Source organism: Taeniopygia guttata, chromosome 6 (genome assembly GCF_048771995.1).
Source record: "Taeniopygia guttata chromosome 6, bTaeGut7.mat, whole genome shotgun sequence".
Classification (NCBI taxonomy): Eukaryota; Metazoa; Chordata; class Aves; order Passeriformes; family Estrildidae; genus Taeniopygia; species Taeniopygia guttata.
Genome location: NC_133031.1, coordinates 24282185 through 24298895, shown reverse-complemented (window position 1 = coordinate 24298895; position 16711 = coordinate 24282185). Strand labels below are relative to the sequence as shown.

The 16711-nt window shown below is 52.3% G+C and overlaps 1 non-coding gene across 1 annotated transcript; it reads right to left on the bottom strand.

The window, feature by feature from the left end:
• Nucleotides 1-1158: 1158 nt before the first annotated feature.
• Nucleotides 1159-1230, bottom strand: MIR146B (microRNA mir-146b). Its single transcript, NR_049140.1, has one exon. It is a non-coding gene; the product is annotated as a microRNA mir-146b (primary transcript).
• Between the last annotated feature and the right edge of the window lie 15481 nt (nucleotides 1231-16711).

Genomic DNA, 16711 nt, shown 5'->3' with positions numbered 1-16711 from the left:
GCTGTGTTGCAAACAGTGGCAGTGGGACTTGCTGAATGGGCTAGAAAAGGCCTCCATTAATGACTGCTGGCTAATCAGTTATGATTTTGGTTACCTAATGTAGGAAAAAGGCAGTAGCTCCTGCTGGATTGGTTGTTTGAGGTTTTTTAAATCTCTTCCTGGGCTGAGCAGGCTCTCCTGCACAGTTAGGGATGTGCAGTTAAACGTCTGCATTGGTGGTGCACTCCTGTCCTTCCAGTGGCAGCTCCTTTGGGCAGTGAACCCAAAGTTCATGCATTGCATCCTTGGGCAGTGGTTCAGCACCTCAGTGGGGTGTGGAAAGGAGCTTCTTCCCCATCCCCTGCAGCTGCTGTGGGACACAGCTGAGCTGTCAGAACTGGAAGCGTCCTGCCATGGGCAGTGGCTGCTTTAGGTGAGATCCTGGAAGAGGTGCAAACCCACTCTTCTAGGCAAGGAAAGAAAGAGCATGGATTTTGGCATACAGTGATGTTGAAATGCTACATAAATTACAAGGAATTGCACAATAACTTAAATGCCATTCCTCCAGCTGTTAGGTTCCTGGTGGCAGCATGACACCATGTTAAAGTAGAAATGTCCCCAAAACTCAAGAGGTACAGCCAGGCTCTCCCAGAGGTATATAATGAGTGGGTGCAAACAGCCTCTTGCCTACACAAATACATTCTCTAAGTATGTTACTTGTGGGGTCATCTCCAAGGCCCATGGGGAGATGGAGGGCATGACCCTTAACTTTACCTATCCTGTCCTGTTTATCTTCTCCAAAGTTTTGTTTGGTTTTGCTGCCTGGACTCTGAACAGGAGATTGCTGGGCACACCCAGGCTGTTGTTCGGACAATGTGTATTTTTAGCAGAGGCTCACACTTGCTTGCAGTACATCAGGAGGTAGTAATGTATTTATTTTCTCAAATGCCATTTCACTTCCAGAAGGAAGAAAGCATTCTATAGTTGGGTGTTTTTTTTTCCCTTGGGGGAAGATGTGCCACAAACCTCTACTTGCTCTTTGATAGCAGATATTTCTGTGGTGGCCATAACTCTGCTCCACCCCTAATCTGGTCTCTGTGCAGGAGCAAAGATATTCCTTGTAGGAAGAGCTCACAGTTGCCTTTTCTTCCTGAAGGTTTGAGGCTCAGTTGCTGCCCAGCTGCAGAACTGAATCCATAGGGCATTTTGGAGGCTTCAACGCCTATGGAATTCAGTTCTCAGAGCCAAGCAGCCAGTGCAAGTCAGCTTCCCCTGGCTCCAGCCAGCTGTGTCTCCATCTGCAAAGGGGGAAAAAATAGCAAAGAGCTCATCATGTCTTTGACACAGGGCAGGCACTGAGCTGACACAGATTTTTGCAACTGGGAGCTGCCACAAGAAGACTCTGGCACCTCTCATCCCAGAAACAGCACAGACAGACACAGCTTTCTTTGGAAACTTTGCTCAAGTTGGCTGGCTCTTTTTTTTTTCCACTGCTTCAACATATGCTGTTTGGAGTCACTGCAAAGTTTCAGGTCAACCCTGAGCTCTGCAAACCTGCTAGAGCTGTAAGAAAAACACCATTTCTGTTACTTAGGGCTGGTATTGGCAGGTGTGCTGAGAATCCCCCTATGTATTTGCTCCATGTGCAGGTGTCACATATCCCTTGGATTAAACTGCTCTTTCTAAACCCTCAGTATGGGTGTCTGAAAAGGGGCAAGCTGCTCCATTCATACTGAAACCAATGCCCACAGGAAATCCTTGAACTGGGAGGTGCCAGCTGAGGGGAATGGTGTGTGCAGCAGGTGCTCCCATGGGTGGACCATGAGGTGCAGGGGTTTTCTGCCCATTTGGAAGTGGGAAGGGACATGGGATAATTCTGTGTAAAATGAAGAGTGAAAGACCTTTTCCAGATGGCTCAGAAAGTAGATTCAGGGAGGGACTGGTCTCCATCTGGGTTAACCTGGGACTTGCTGGTGCATCCCACAACTATACACATGTCCTTTGCTGCCCACTGCCCCCACCCTCTGGTTTGGGCTGCAAAGCTCACATGCATGGAGAGGCAGACTTGAGGGACACAAGTCTGAGCACCCACAGAGCTGCTGATGCTGCTGGCAGCTTTGGGCAGCCTCACCCCTCAGTAGATGTTCACTTTCAAACCTGGGGACTGAGCTAATGGCTGAAAAGCTCTTCCTTGGCTCAGCAATAGCTTGGCACAGTTGTGATGACAGTGGCTCAGGCAGGAGTAAGCACCAGGAGAGGATTCCAGTCCTTTGCCTGTATGTCAGCAGAAGAGACGGGAAATGACACACACCACTTTGGAGCACGGGCAAAGATTTCAATGGGGGAAGCACTGAGCAACTGTTGCACGAGCAGTGAACTCTGCGATTGCTCAACTGCTGGCCCCAGGCTCTATTTTAATCCCTCTGCTGGGAATTACAGTTCAGTTGGGGCAGCATGAACTCACCATTCTGATGCATATAGCAAAGCAGCCAAACCCTGTTGCAAAAGCTGAGGAATCCCAGGCTGCAAGTGCCAGCTCTGGTGTATCCCAGGGAGCACGTGCAGCAGTGCCACAGAGGCTGCCTGGAGGGGCAGCAGTGGAGGGAGACGGGGTAAAGCAGAGCTTACACCACAGTCTCCACCCTGCAGCAGGTGGTCAGGGTCAGTTCAGGGACCCAGCTGTGCACTCTGCCTGTTTTCAGACCATTGTGACTTGGTAGGGAGTTTTCAATAGCTCTGAGCTGCTCAAACTCTGAGCCTTCTCCTCCTCCTCTTACTCTGCAGGCAGCCACCTGTGCAATTGAGTGGGCAGGAAGGTAGCCTGCCAGAGACATTGCAGCCACGTGGAAGCACCTGCCAGCCTGAAAGGGTTGGTAGGATTGGGATGCTTTGGGGCTGCTTGTTGTCCATCTCATGCCCATAGGGGTTTACCTTGCAGTCCCTGGCTATTTGAGTGCATAGAAAACCTTTGTGTTTCATTTTTTAAGATGTAAAACTCTCCTCTGAGGCATTTACCTCACATCATTGATGGATGTCTGCCATTCAAAGTGCCATCCATCTGCCTTCATCCCACTGCTGCTCTAAGCAACCACTGCTTTCAGAAACTGAAAGGTGCAGGCCAAGGAAAAGCCTTCCTCCTCATCTTCCTCCATGGGCTGATTTGCAAAGAAAAGGGAAGGGTTTCAAGCAGACAGGCAGGTGAGGAGCATGGGGGTCAACACCAACAAGCCTTCCCTGATGGTCCTCCTTCCCTTGCACCACGGCCCAGGGAGGTGATGTGGATGCTGGGGCTGAGTTGGACAGCCCAGCAGCCATCTGGCGTGAATTCCCCCATGCGCTGTGTCCCACCCTCCCCAACTTGGGGCAGGGACAGCTCCAGCATGATACTTTTGGCATCCTACCTGTGGGTGCTGGGACTGGGGCACCCCATTGCCAAAATGCACCAGAAACAGTTTGATCTAAGTGCAATGGAAAATCCATGGGGGATGAGCTGGAAGTGAAATTATTCAAATGCAAACTCAGAGAAGCTCCAATTCTGATTTCATTCTTGGCTGCTCCTGTAAGCAACGTGCCCATGGCATGGCATCCACAGCACACCACATGGTCTGCTTTTGCTCCTTGGTTTTCCTGACCCAGCTTTGTCCTGTATTCCTTCACCCAGGCAGGGCCAGGGCTGGATTTGGCCTTCTGTATTTGGGATTATCCCAAGACCCTAGGGTGTCTGCACTGGAGCGGGATGCCAGGTAATACATGGAAGGGCAGGGATAAATGGAGATGTGGGAGCCACCTCGGTGATGGGTATTTTGCTGCTGTGAAGGTGCCCTGGCCTGATCCTGTGTTTTCTGGAGGCTGTGTCAGGGTCAGGCTGCAGCACTGTTCTGTCGGGTGACCATTGCCCCACCTCAGCCCCAGGGGGAATTACATCAGGCCAGCTGCCAACTTCACAGGTGAGGGTTTCATAGCCCCACTGCAGCCTGCCTCCCCTGACCCTGGAGCTGGATCCCTTGGCTGAAAGGTTGAGAGCTCCTCAAGGCTCCTGACCTCAACCCAAACTGATGGTGAGTCAAGAGACACTGCAGACAGTCAGGTGCCCAGGAGGATACTGCTGCTGTGGGGCTTTTCTGTGGAGCACAGCAGAAATGGCCACATGAGCTGATTTCCCCATGGCGAGCCCCGCTGGCGGCGATGGGAAGACAGAGAAGCAGAAGCTCACTCATGGCCAGCCCTGCTGCTGGAGAGCTGAGCCACGCCGGTTCAGCCCTGAGCTGCCACAGGCGCTGAGCCCTTTCTGGCTTTGGCTCTCCACTCCCTCCCTGCCGAGGGCCCGTGGGACAGGCTGGAGACAAAGCACAAGCCACTGCTCCAGAGGGGACGCGACTCCCAGGCAGCTCCAGCGCTCAGAGGTTAATGATTTATTGCTTAATGTCTTAAAAGCAGCAGCGCCCTCCTTTTGGCATGTCCACCTAATTATCCTGGGAGTTGCTGATTAGTTAGGACGTGCCTAGGCCCAAGCAGCGGAGTCCTGTGGGCGCTGCACAGCCACCGGCACCGCGCTGACATGGTGGCTGCAGCATTATTCCCGGGAGTTTCACTTTGTCTTCCCGGGAACATGCCCCACGCCGTTTAAAGTAGGAGAAGCACGAGCCCGGTTTTGCAGGTTACCAAAAAAGCCGCGGATAGAAGCGAAGATGCTCGTGCACACACACGGTGACCGACACCTCCCGTCCCGCTCCCCGCGGGCGGTGCGCCGCTGCCATCGCCCGACAGACGTCACCGCGTCCCCGCCGCTCGGCACGGGTAGAGCCGCCCTCCGCAGCGCCCGGGCTGCGGCTCCTCGGGGAGAGCAGCAGCCGAGAAATCCCCTCATTCCAGCCACAGCGGTGCCCCCGCTCCGGCGCAGACCCTCCCTCGACCCCGGCACTCACCCGACAGCTCCGGCTCCCGTCCAGGCGGGTCTGCGAGCGGCGGGGCCGGAGGCACTGTTAAATATTGCAGCCGACTTACTCACTCACTTCCCTTCCTGGACGGCAGCGCAGAGTTTCCACCCACTTCTTTCACCTTTGGTTTCCAGGCTTTCTGAGAAAAGGGGAAGCCGTGGGAGGGAGCAACCGGCATCCCCGTGCCAGGGCCGCGGCCCCCAGCAGCCTCTCCTTCCCGGGAAGGGGCGGATGCCAGAGGGAGCCGCTTTCCCGGGAAACTGCGGCGGGGCTGGGAGTGCCTTGTGCCCGTGGCCCAGCGCTCCGCGACCCTCTTGGGTTAGGCAGATTTTCCTCCCCAGCCAAGTGGAGAGGGCACCTGAGTGCTGCCTCCCTGGCATAAGCTCAAGGATGGCTGCCTGACCAGCCCAGCCTCCTCCTTTGGGAGTGAAAATCCCCTCGGGACTCAGAAGTACCTTGGCCTCACCCCACCAAAGCCCATTCAGTTCCTCCTTTAACACAGTGACTCTGCAAGTGGGGACAGCGCCAGAGTTGGGGTCACATACACATCACTGACACCTGTGATGAGCTGTGTCCGTCCTCAGCCCACAGCCAGTAGCAGGTGCTGCCAAGGGGCTGGGAATGTGCCAGCCAGCATTCCATTCTGCAGCCAGTGTTTCATCCAGTGACATGCCCATTGGCACCACGTGGAGCTGGATGCCCTCCCTGGGGACATTGATAGATGATGTTCCCTGGGACATAAAGCCCCCACTAGCTACTGCCAGCTCTGGTGGGTTAGCACATGTGTCTGGTGGGAACTCCTTTTTCTTAAAGTCCCATTCTCCAGCATTCTGTCAGTGCCACCAAATGCATAACCATTGTTTTTTGCTCAGAAGTTACATCAGGTCCCGGGGTTTCCCTCTGCCAGCACTCTGGAAATGAAAATCTGGGGCCCCAGCACTGGCTGTGGCACTGAGCTGAGAGTGAGCACCACTGCTCCTTCTGTGCCACAGTGAATAAACCCAGAAATAAACTGGCAAATTAATTGATGGGGGATGGCGAGATGCCTCACATGCCTGGCTGCCTGCACCACCCTGCCCGGGCTCGACAGCTGCCCTGCAGGTTCAGATAAAATTTACAGAGTGGTTTTGCCTTCTGGGAGCTGCCGTGGTGTTTCTGGAGTGGGAAGCACCTGGAAGGCTCTGGTATGGAGGTGACCTAGCTGGAGCCACAGTTTTATCAATGCAAGCCCCCAAAGCAGGCATCATCAGCAATTCAGAGCCTCACAGTGTATTTTCAGATGGTCAGGTGTGATTTGGCTGCACACCACAACTTCTCATGACTTCCACTCTCTGCCCCTTAGCTCCATCAAGGGGCTGGATAGGAACTTTGACATGTGGATCCGTGGCGTGAAATATCTCTGATTTCTCAAGGCGGGGCTGCCCTCCTGCTCACCTGCTGCAGTCCCACCCAAACATGACACAGCTTACAACACCCAGCACTCCCTCCCCACAGCTGTCACTTCTGGCAGCTCTCAGTGCCACACTGGAGGTCTGGAGATCTCCCTGCTCCTTCCTTGCTGCCTGCTCAGTTCTTCCAAGGTAGCAGTGCAGCATCATGACTGTGACCCTGATGTCCCCACTGGGGATGGGGCCTGGCCAAATCCCTCCCTGGTGCTGGCTGCATCGCTTGTCCTTGCTGTGGTCGGACCTGGGACATCGCTTTGGCCACTGCTCCCGATACCTTCCCCAGGACAAATCTTGCCCCCAGAGGGATTATCCTCCTTCTCAGTACCATAGCTTGTCCACTTCTTTGCACCCTTTTCCTTGGCACATGGGTCCCCCACATGCTCTGTATGTGTCTGCCTGCTGGAAGAGTCTGGTGAGCCCCTGAGTTGGAAAACCACTGGGGAACAGGGGAAGAAGCAAAGAAGCAGGCAAGAGAGAGACACAAATAGGGTAAACAGGGAAGTCACTGTAGGCCTGGTGCCAAGGGGATGGGCATCAAGGGAGCTCAGACCCTGCACAGGTGAGAGGAAGGGAGTGCACAGGTTTGCTGGTGAGCAACTTTGCCAGCTCCCACAATGCAGGCTGTGGAAGGAAGAGGAGGAAGAGTGTGCTTGGAGTTGGGAGTGACTGAATCACAGTTTTTGTAGGTCTGGTTGGCAGAGGTGAGTGAGCAGAAGCAGTCTCTGGGGTCACACTGCAGCAAGTGGGACTCATCCCTTCCCTGTGACATTGGCGCAGCTGAGCCCTGATGCTGTTCCTAGTTCTCATTTCTCCAGATTCCCCTGGTCTCTTTCAGCCAAAGGCAGCAGGTGTGAGTGAGGAGCAGCCTGGCCCAGCCCCCTGTGGAAGGACAATGGCTTGGCATTTACTGGGGGGAAGTGGGAGCTTCCTGCAGCCTCACTGTGCTGGGAGCATGGCTAGGCAGAGGGGTTTGCCCTAGTTGGGGGGCTCCTGTGGAAGAGGAGGCTGGGGAACTGCCCCTGCAAGGCTGGGACTTCACCCTGGGGGTAGAAAATCCATCTTCTAGCTCTGGGGAAGTGGCAGAGACCAGCTGGCCTTTCCTATCCATCCAAAGAAATTAGGTTGAAATCCCCCAGCTTTGATCTCCTGTGACTGCAGAGAAAGCCATGCAGCAGGAGCAGGGTGTGGTTTAGGGCTCAGAAATAAGCCAGCAATTAGAACACCTCACAGTGTTACTGCTGAAAGCAGAAAGTAGCCCTAGGGAAGGGCTGATGTGTGCTTTCTGAGCCCCTGAGCCCCACAGCCCGGTGGGGTTTAGGGTGAAATCTGGTGCAGCTGCTCCCTGCCCCGGGGCAGGACAGTGGAAAGAGGATGGGTGAAATCTCTGCAGCCTCCGGGAGTGTCCCAGTGGCAGCCACTGCCTCTGGGGCTGGAGTGGGACAAGGACTTTCATGGCTCTCTGAGGTGGTCTCCTCCTGGGAGATTCAATCTCCTGCTGGGGGGCTGCTCTAGGCTGTGCACAGCAAGAGAGCTGCAGCTGGAGGTGCTGGAGGCAACAGCCACTCTTTGGTCCTTTAGTAGAGAAGCCCAAAGTACTGCCCACATCAGGGTCATGCCCAGCCAGCACCTGCTGCCCCTCCCCAGGAAGTTTCTCTCAGATGTAGACTCATAGATGTCTAACACAGAGCTAATTCCACACTTCAGCCTTAGCTGAGGCTCAGTCCATCTCCAGACTTACAAACATCAGGCTTTGTGAGGTTTAGTGACCATTGTGTGTCTCTCCTTTTCCCTCTCCCCTAAGCCAACAAACTGCCTGCAAGCCCCTGTTCCTCCTCTGAGGAATGTCATACATGAGGGAAACTACATCTTTCACCCTTGCCTTTGGGAAGAAGGATGTGGTGTTAAGGGGCAGCTTGGGCTCAGCAGGTGCTTTTTCTCCTGACAGCACAAAGACAGAGATGCCCTTGCTGAAAGAGCTGAGCAGCCTTGGTTAGTCCACAGAACCTGATCCTCTAAACCAGGTTTGAGAGGCCACACCAGTGGCAGGACAGGCAGCTTGGTTGGTGCTCAGCCTGTTCTCAGCCCCTCTGTGTTGCCAGGCTGACTGCACACAGAGAGCCTGGAGGGGCCGAGGTGCAGCCTCCATCACACGTCTGGTGGGACAGGCTGCTCCTGCAGGACTTGCAGAGGCACTTGGACCTCACAGCATGGGGGGTGCTGGTGTGGACTCCTGCCCTCCAGACCCTGCACTGAGCATTAGCACGGCTGCAGAGGAGCTCAGGCATGGTTATAGCCACCAATGATGCCTGGCAAGAAACCTCCCCCTGCAAAGGCCTGGCCAGCAGTGGGTATTTTCAAGCCAAGGGGACTTGCTCTGCCTCTCTCCCCAGCAGGGCTTTTTGAATGCAGCCAGGGTTTTGCTCAGGCTGTGTTGCTCTGAGCTTGGGCTGTCTGTTTTTAGCCTATGCCATATTTTTGCAACCTGCTGTCTGGCCGCCTGGATAGAAATCTGGTGAGATTTCATGAATGGAAATGAACAGGAGAAATGCACAGAAGTTCAGCTGGTGTGACCACCATTTATCTCTCAGGAACAACTCCTTCTGCCCCCAGAGAGACACTGGAAGCAGCACATCCCCCCTGCAGCTCCCTTCTAAGTGTGATCTGCCAGCATAAACCAGTCCCCTCAGTGCTGGCAGCCCCAGCGGAAGCATGGCCGGGGGAAAGGGAGTTTCTTGAGATGTTTTTCCGTCAAGGTTCCTGTTTCCCCCTCCAGCCCTCGTCCATGGATGCTGGCAGGCTTCCCCTACTCCATGTAGCTTTGCAGAGGGAGCAAAATGAGTGGCTAGGGCTGAAGAAGTCTGGAGATGGAGGAAGGCTGAGGAGACGAGGGCATGGGGAGGCAGGGGTGCCCCCTTGACCCACTGCTGGCACAGCAGCCCTGCTTCCAGCAGCCCTGAAGCAATTTGGGAATCAAATCTGCTGGCAAGGAAGGGAGGAAAACCACAGGGCTGAGTCATTTCTTGAAAGGCATTTGCATCTGGACAAATTCCAGCTGAACCCCCTTCCCACTACCTCTGTGTGGGGTGTCAGGGGTGGCTTACAGGAATGGCCACATCCTTTTCCCCAGGACGGGGCCTCCCCGGACAGTCACACTCAGCCAGAAACCAGGCAGCATCCACTGCCGGCTTTGGCAGGTTTCCATCAGAAGGCAGGAAGGCTTTCCTGGGGGAAAAAGCTGTGCTGGTGAGCAGAAGCGAGCCTGAAGGCAAGTGAGGCTGCAAGCAAGCTGAGCCTCTTCCCAGAAATGGCAAAGTGGGGTGTTGCCTTTCAGCATCTCCTGAAAGAGTCAGACTGGGGCTGGTCCACCATCCAAGCTTTCCATTAGCAAATGGTCAGGATTTGGTATGACAGTCTGCTCTAGGGATTTAGACTAGGAGAGGAGCAGCATGCAAGAAGGATGGAGGACTGGGAGCATCCCAAATGCTGATCCAGCACCTGCAGAAGCTCAAGTTTTTGTCAGGGGTGAAAGAGGGGCTGAGGGAAAGGTTGTAAGGCTGGAGTTACTTACTGGTGGTAGGAACTGGCAGGGGGAGATTCACCCAGAAGGTCACAGGGTGGAAAAAGCTTCTCCAGGAATGAAAGTGCCACAAAACGGTGTCTAAGAACTTGGTGTTTATTTCCCTTCAGACTCATCTTGGGGGAGCTTCTCCCTATGCTCTGCACCCAAGCTGATATTTTCTCAAGGTTTAAATTTCCCTGATGTGCTAAGTCATGCTCCTGCTAGAAAAGACCTTTGCCAGAGTCAGGTGCTGTGTGTGGCTAGAGCAGGATGGGCCCTGGGATGGGACCCAGCTCAGGGAGGTACCTCAGGGTGAGATCTCCGTGTTTGTATGCGGACCTGCCATGCCTTGCACAGTGCTGGAGCTCTGTGCAGCGTCTCGGTGATGTCCAAGCTCCCTTTCCTCCCTCTAGCGGCTAAAATCCCGGCATTTCCCGGGGCTGCCAGAGCCCCCGGCAGCACCCGGCGCCGGGGCACAGGCAGTAAGGGCACTGTCCCTGTGCTGGGACAATGGGTAGGTGGCCCCAGCCCCTACCAGCCCTCCAGACAGGGATACTCCTGCCTTCCCCAGGTCTCATCTGAAAGGAGATAGAGTTTTGCAGGGTTTTTTTTGGATTAGGGACGGCGTTACACGTAAAGGGAAGCTTTCAAGCGTCATGCTGGTTCCCACACTGCGCGATGAGAAATACCAAGGGAAATGCCAGCTCTTCCCTAAGTAATTCCTTTCAGCTAGTCTTGCAATTAGACCCTTGGAATAAAAAAAAAAAAAGAAATAAAGATTTTGAGCTTTGCCAGCACTCCTCTTTGCAAACGCTGGTCTCGCCTTGTAACTAGGGCACAGTGGGAGGCGAGAGCAGTTAACTCTCAGCATCGAGCTTTCCCCAGCCAGCCCGGGGGGCTGAGATAAGGCTGCCCGGGGGGAAAGGAGCCTGCAGAGGCGAGGTGCCCGGCAGTGAGGGGTGCCCGGCAGTGAGGGGTGCCCGGCAGTGAGGGGTGCCCATGCCCAGCGGCTCCCCTGAGCACTGACCCGGCTCAGGGCACACTGCAGCTCCCTTTCCCCTCCACGCTCCAGAAGCGTTTTGCAGGTGTGCCTGAAGCACAGGTTTGCTCCTGCGCTGGTGCATGGAGAGGATGTGGAGAAAGGGGTGTGGAGCCGCTGCTCCCTGAGGCCGGAATCGCGGCCGTGTCACTCCCGGAAATCCAGCTGGGACCCACCCACTGTTTACAGAGAAGCGCAGTGAATCATCTGTGCGGGGAAGAAAAACACAACAAACCTGGGCCTTTTTAAGCTTTCCGGGCAAGTGGAAGCTGCTGGGAGAGCACCTGAGTGGGAGCAGACCGGGTATCCTGGGAATAGCTGCTGTGGCTGGCTCTGCAAGGATCCTTATCCTGGGACAGGCGCCTGTTTCTACCCCAGCCTGTTAAATACGGGTGGCCAAACCCATCCCAGCTGGCAGCAGCTGTGCTCTGCTTCCCAAGGGGGCTCCAAAGTGCGTTTTCCAAGGAGATGTCCTGGCTGGTGGGGAAGAGGTGGCACTTCACAGCAAATGCTTTTCTCTAGACGTGAAAGTAGGAAAGCGTTGATCTGGAAATGGGTTTGCAATAGCAAGGATGGGGTTACTACATCTGCCTGAACAAAGGGACCAGAGCCCTTGGAGATGGCCTGGGGTGCTCCACCTGGCTTGCAGAAGAACACAGACCTGATGTGGTCCTCTGTTATCTCTGCCAACCCCCTGGGCTGTCTTAGGTGTCCTCTACTGCTGGGCAGATGCTCAGGTAGCTAAATCAAGCCTTTGGCATCACACACATAGAATGTTAGTTCTATGTGAAATAAATGAGTTGAGGAAAGGTCTTTGTGTCTGCCAAGAGCTGTGTTACCTTCCTGCTGTGGCAGCTGGAGCAACCAGTGTCCCACAAATGTGGCTTTTAAGCCAAGCTGCCCAGGGCTGTGCCTCCAGGTCTGCAGCAGAAAGGGAAGGTGGATTCAATTAGCACCTGAAGAGCATTTGGGATGGAATCTTGGCATCATTAGGACCCAACACTGGGAGATGTAAGAGCAGACTGAGGGGAGCTATCAGCAAATAAAGGTCAAGGTAGGCAAACCCAGCAGCTTGGTGTGGCTCTGGGGAATAGCTGGGTGTCTCCTAGAGCTGTACTCTGGGGTCTTCACACTTGCCAGGCACAGAAGGTAGAGGTAAGCAGGGATACAAGAGGAGAAGACCCCTAAAAGCCAGCAGGGACCCTAAAGAGGGGTGGAGACAGCTGCTGTGTGGGTAGGGAAGAGCTGGCCTGGCACAGGGGCTGCAGCCCTGATGCCACCTTGGCTGCCAGCACAGCTTTGAGCCCCTTTGGGGTGAGTGAGGAGCTACTGCCAGAGGGAACAGGGCAGCTGGATCATGTGCAAGGTGTTCAGGTGCAGTAGCTGTGACACTGTAGCAGAGACCCTGAGGAAGTGTGGGTTTGCATCCCAAGTCAGAGCTAGTGCCCCTGTCCAAGGGGAAATGTTCTGCACTCATGGCTAAGTTACGGGGATCGGAAAAAAATGTGTCCTGATGGGAATGCTACCCTTCAGTACAGATACAGATACAGATGTGGCAGCCCTGCATGCTGAGGGAAGGTTTGTGGCTGGAAGGAGCTGGAGCAGCAGAAGGTACCGGAGAAGACAGCTTCTGGCCTGACCTTGTACTTGAAGGCAGCTGAAAGCCAAAAAGTTGGATTTTTTTTTTTTTAATGTGTTCTGGGCCTCAGTGTGCAAAACCTGTGACCTGCTGCTGTCAGGAGCAGATTGAGGAGTGACAGGTCCTCACAGCAGAGGTGGAAAGCTGTGCAGCTCTGCAGGGACACGGCCACTGTGGCAGTACCGTGGCTGGCAGTGGGCACTAGAGGGCTGCACACTCCCGTCTTTGCTGCCAGAGGTGTCTCTCACACTGCACAGCCTGGTCTGGAAATGCTGATTAACTTCTGACAGACTCAGTGACCCGGGAGAGATGAAAATAACTTTGAAGAATGGCAGTTTGCCACTACGTGGCCAAGGTAGTGATTTTTCTTCATTTCAGTTGTGCTTTCCCCAAGCTCTGCTGCTGCCAGGGCAAAATTGCAAGATGAAAAGAAGTAAGTAGTGCATGGGCTTGATGCTGGGGAGTGTGTGATGAGCTTGTCCAATTCCCTTAGCCCCTGAAAGTTTCTGTAGCACAGCCCTTATTCCCAGGAAAGCTGTGTCCTTTGCAGAAGCCGTGGGCTCTTTGGGTTGTTTAGTGTAGGTAAGGAGTGGCTGGGGATGGTGCAGGCATGGCTGATCCTGCCTCAGGTCTGGGTGATGCATTGGGTTCCCTCCTAACATGGATTTCTATGGAACCTGGCAGCACTGGAAAGGTGTAATGTGAAAGTGCTCTTACTCTGAGTCATCTAAAGTAATTTTGGAGCAGTGTTTTTGTGACCACTTACAACCACTGCTTTATTTTTCTTACCTGTTTCTGGCTGTTTTGTTGGCCTGCAGGAAATCCCTGCTGCTTTGGGGCCAGCTGTGGCCCCCTCCACCCCTCATGGTGGTAGACAGAGATGGTTACCATCCTTCCCCCTTGGGGGAAGGTTTGGCCAGGAATCCACAGGTGTACCAGATACCAAACTCCAGAGTTATCAGGGCATCAGCATCAGCCTGGAAAAGAGAGAGGAAGTGATGGTAAGAGGCTCTTGCCTCTGGGGCCCGTGATGCTCAATCCTTCACTGCCTGTGTCACCTACCCTGTGTGACACCAGTGACCTCCCACTGGAGGACACACTGGTGGTAAAGGTCCTGGACAAAAATCCATCGTGTCCATGTTGTGGGAACCAGACCGGATGGATCCTGCGACTGACTGAACATATCAAGAGTTAGCATGGGAAGAGAAGGTTTGTGTTTGTGTGACAAATGTGGAAAGATAAAGGTGAAATATTGACAGTGTTGCCTGACATGTCCCATGGCCCAAAGGGATTCAGAAAGGATTTCTGCTGAGGGATGGATTTGTGAGGTGTGCAGAAAAGGTTTCAGAATTCAAACTGGCCTGGAACAACACAAAAAGCTGGCCCACCCATTGTCAGGAATATTGACCGGATTGCTGCCTCCCACCCCAAATAAAGATCTGCACAAGGGGCACATTGGCAATACTGGACCAAGGAGGAAAATTTGGGTGAGCAGTATGAGGGGAGAAAAAACTTAAACAAGTTGATTGGGGGTGTATGCTCCATCAAGAAAACATGAAACAGTTAAGTGGCAAAAAGAAAAAAGAAAAAAGTGTTATATAAGAGCCCAGTGAAAAAGAAGAGGAGGGACGTGGAATAGGAAACATGTTGCTGCCATTGAATTGCATGCAGAAGGGGAATTGAAATCCCACTGTGGAAGTGTATGGAAGAGTTGCTGTGGACTGCTTACCCCCTGTAAAGCTGCCTGTGCCTCACGGGGCCTTTGAGATGAGAACATGCAGTTGCTACCAAGTTTCATAGCACTGTAACATCTTGCTTCTATTTAATATTTTTATTGTAACATCTTATACTTAAAACTTGAAACATATTATGAATTGTGGTTTAGCTGGAGATGTCATGCCCGCTGTTGTGTTAAATGCCCTGGGTGCATTGGCCAGCACAAGCCACTTTAATTAGGGGCTGGTGGTATGTAGGGATGCTAAGGGACTCTTAAGCATGGTGTGACACCTGTAACATGAATTTGAGGCATAAACCACTGGTTTTGACTAAAGTGAATGGGCCACCTCTGTTTAATCTGGAAAAGGAACATGTATAATTCATATGTATAATTTTTGTATGAGGATAAATATTCAGGTCCCTTGTGAGGGGGACTATCCTGAAGTATACAGCAGGACAGCATGAACTGATGCACTCTGCAGGTATTTCTACACTGACAGGGATGAATAAAGTAAAACCCCTGTCCTCAAAGGTGAAAGTTGTGTGGAAGGAAGGCATTTGTCAGAAATGGTCTCTATATCAGCTCATCAGGCTGAGTCCTGCCTCATCCTACCTTGTAATAACCACCAAGGTGGGAGGGAAAGGAAAAAATGACTGGTTTTGTCCTCAGAAATGTCATATAAATGGAGTGTGAAGAAAGAACTGCAGGAATATGTGGGGATGAGGGAATGTCTGCAGGTATTGCTCAGGGCACTGATAAAGTGTAAAGATGAGGAAGGAAAAAGCCAACACTTGCTTGGGAGATTAGGTAAAAATCAACCTGCTCCAGTTGCTGCTGCTGGGAGAGCCCAGGGAGAACATAGCTGGGTCAGGTGGGAGATATTTTAAGACTGGTATTTTTTAACTGCTTGGTAGATTAATTGTGATGTGGCTTTATAGAAGTACTTGACCTCTGTTTTCCTATGACATGGTGACCACACTTAGTCAGCAATACTGGTGTTGGTGGGCAGGAGGTGAGCAGAGATTCTGCAAACACAAATCCCTTCCCAATGGCAAACTTTCTGGGAGATGGGCTAGCAGATATAAAGGTTATGGGAGTGATATAAAACATAATTGTCCTTTAGTATAGAAGGTATTTGATTTTTCTAGGTAAAAACTCAGATTTGTTGCCTAAATTTGTATGCAATAATTGAAGTGGATGAAGTTCTAACAATTTTTGTGATGAGTGTGTTTTGCTAAGACATCTTGAAAAATACTGTGATCCCAAAGTGACTGGTAACAACCAGTCAAGTATAATGGAAGCTTAACTGGAGCTGGAAAGATTGCTACAGGGGGCTGTAGAGGAATGTGGATGCTGGGCACACTGGGATTCAGAAAACAAAACACAGGTTTGTCACAAGGCTGTGAAGATGTCTTGAAAGGTCTTCTGTTCAGACCTTTCCCAAGCTGCCTGTGTGTGCTCTGCTGCCTGTTGGTTACCTTGGCCAGGAGCTGAGTGATCAGAGAACAGCTGGAGGGGTGTGGGAGTTACTAGTCAGGATTTGCTTTGTAAAAGCACCTTACTGATTCTAGTGGGAAACAAGAGGCAAAGCCAGTATTTTTCTGCTGAATGAAACATTCTTAGTGTGGTGATCCAAGTGGGGCCCCCAAAAATACTTGTGGGTTCCTGACTGTCAAAGTATAGGAGAAACTACATAAAACTTGTATTGTCCTAGAAGGGATAATGGGATAGTAAAGACAGAGAATGTGTGTAGGACACCCAGGTACTGTTTTGTGAGTGGAGCAGAAGGGAGAAGGACCTGAATTTGTTTCATGCCCTGGAATGAGAAAAACAGAAGGGCTGGGAATTGCATGTGGCACGAGCTGGCTCTGAACAAGCAGCAGTGTGGGTGCAGTGGTCAGCAGGGGAACACCCTGTGTGGGACTAAACACCGGCTGCCTGTGGGAACCCTGTGGGTGCAGGACGTGTGTGCATGTGGATGCAGAAGAAATCCTTTATTTCCTGTTCTGGAGTTCAGCTCTGCAGAACAGGCAGAGACCATTAGACCCCATTGAGTGACCTCTCATCTTTCACAGGCCTTGCAATTTCTTCCTGTTTCTCTTGACTGATTTATGCTGAACTAAAGCACATATTTTTTCCAAAAAAGACAGATCTGAAGACATTGGGAAATGAGAAAACCAACATTTCCCCTGATAATTTGTTCTACTAGTTAACCACTGCCACTCTTTTCCTGTTTCTTATTTTTCATTTCAGTCTGTCTGGTTTCTGATGCTAAACATTAGTTTGTGTTATAGATATCAGGAATAAATCAAAATGCCCTCTAGAACAATACCTGCTTTCTTTTCGGAATGTGGGATATGGTGATTAAATCTCTTCAATTTGTCTTGGTTTTG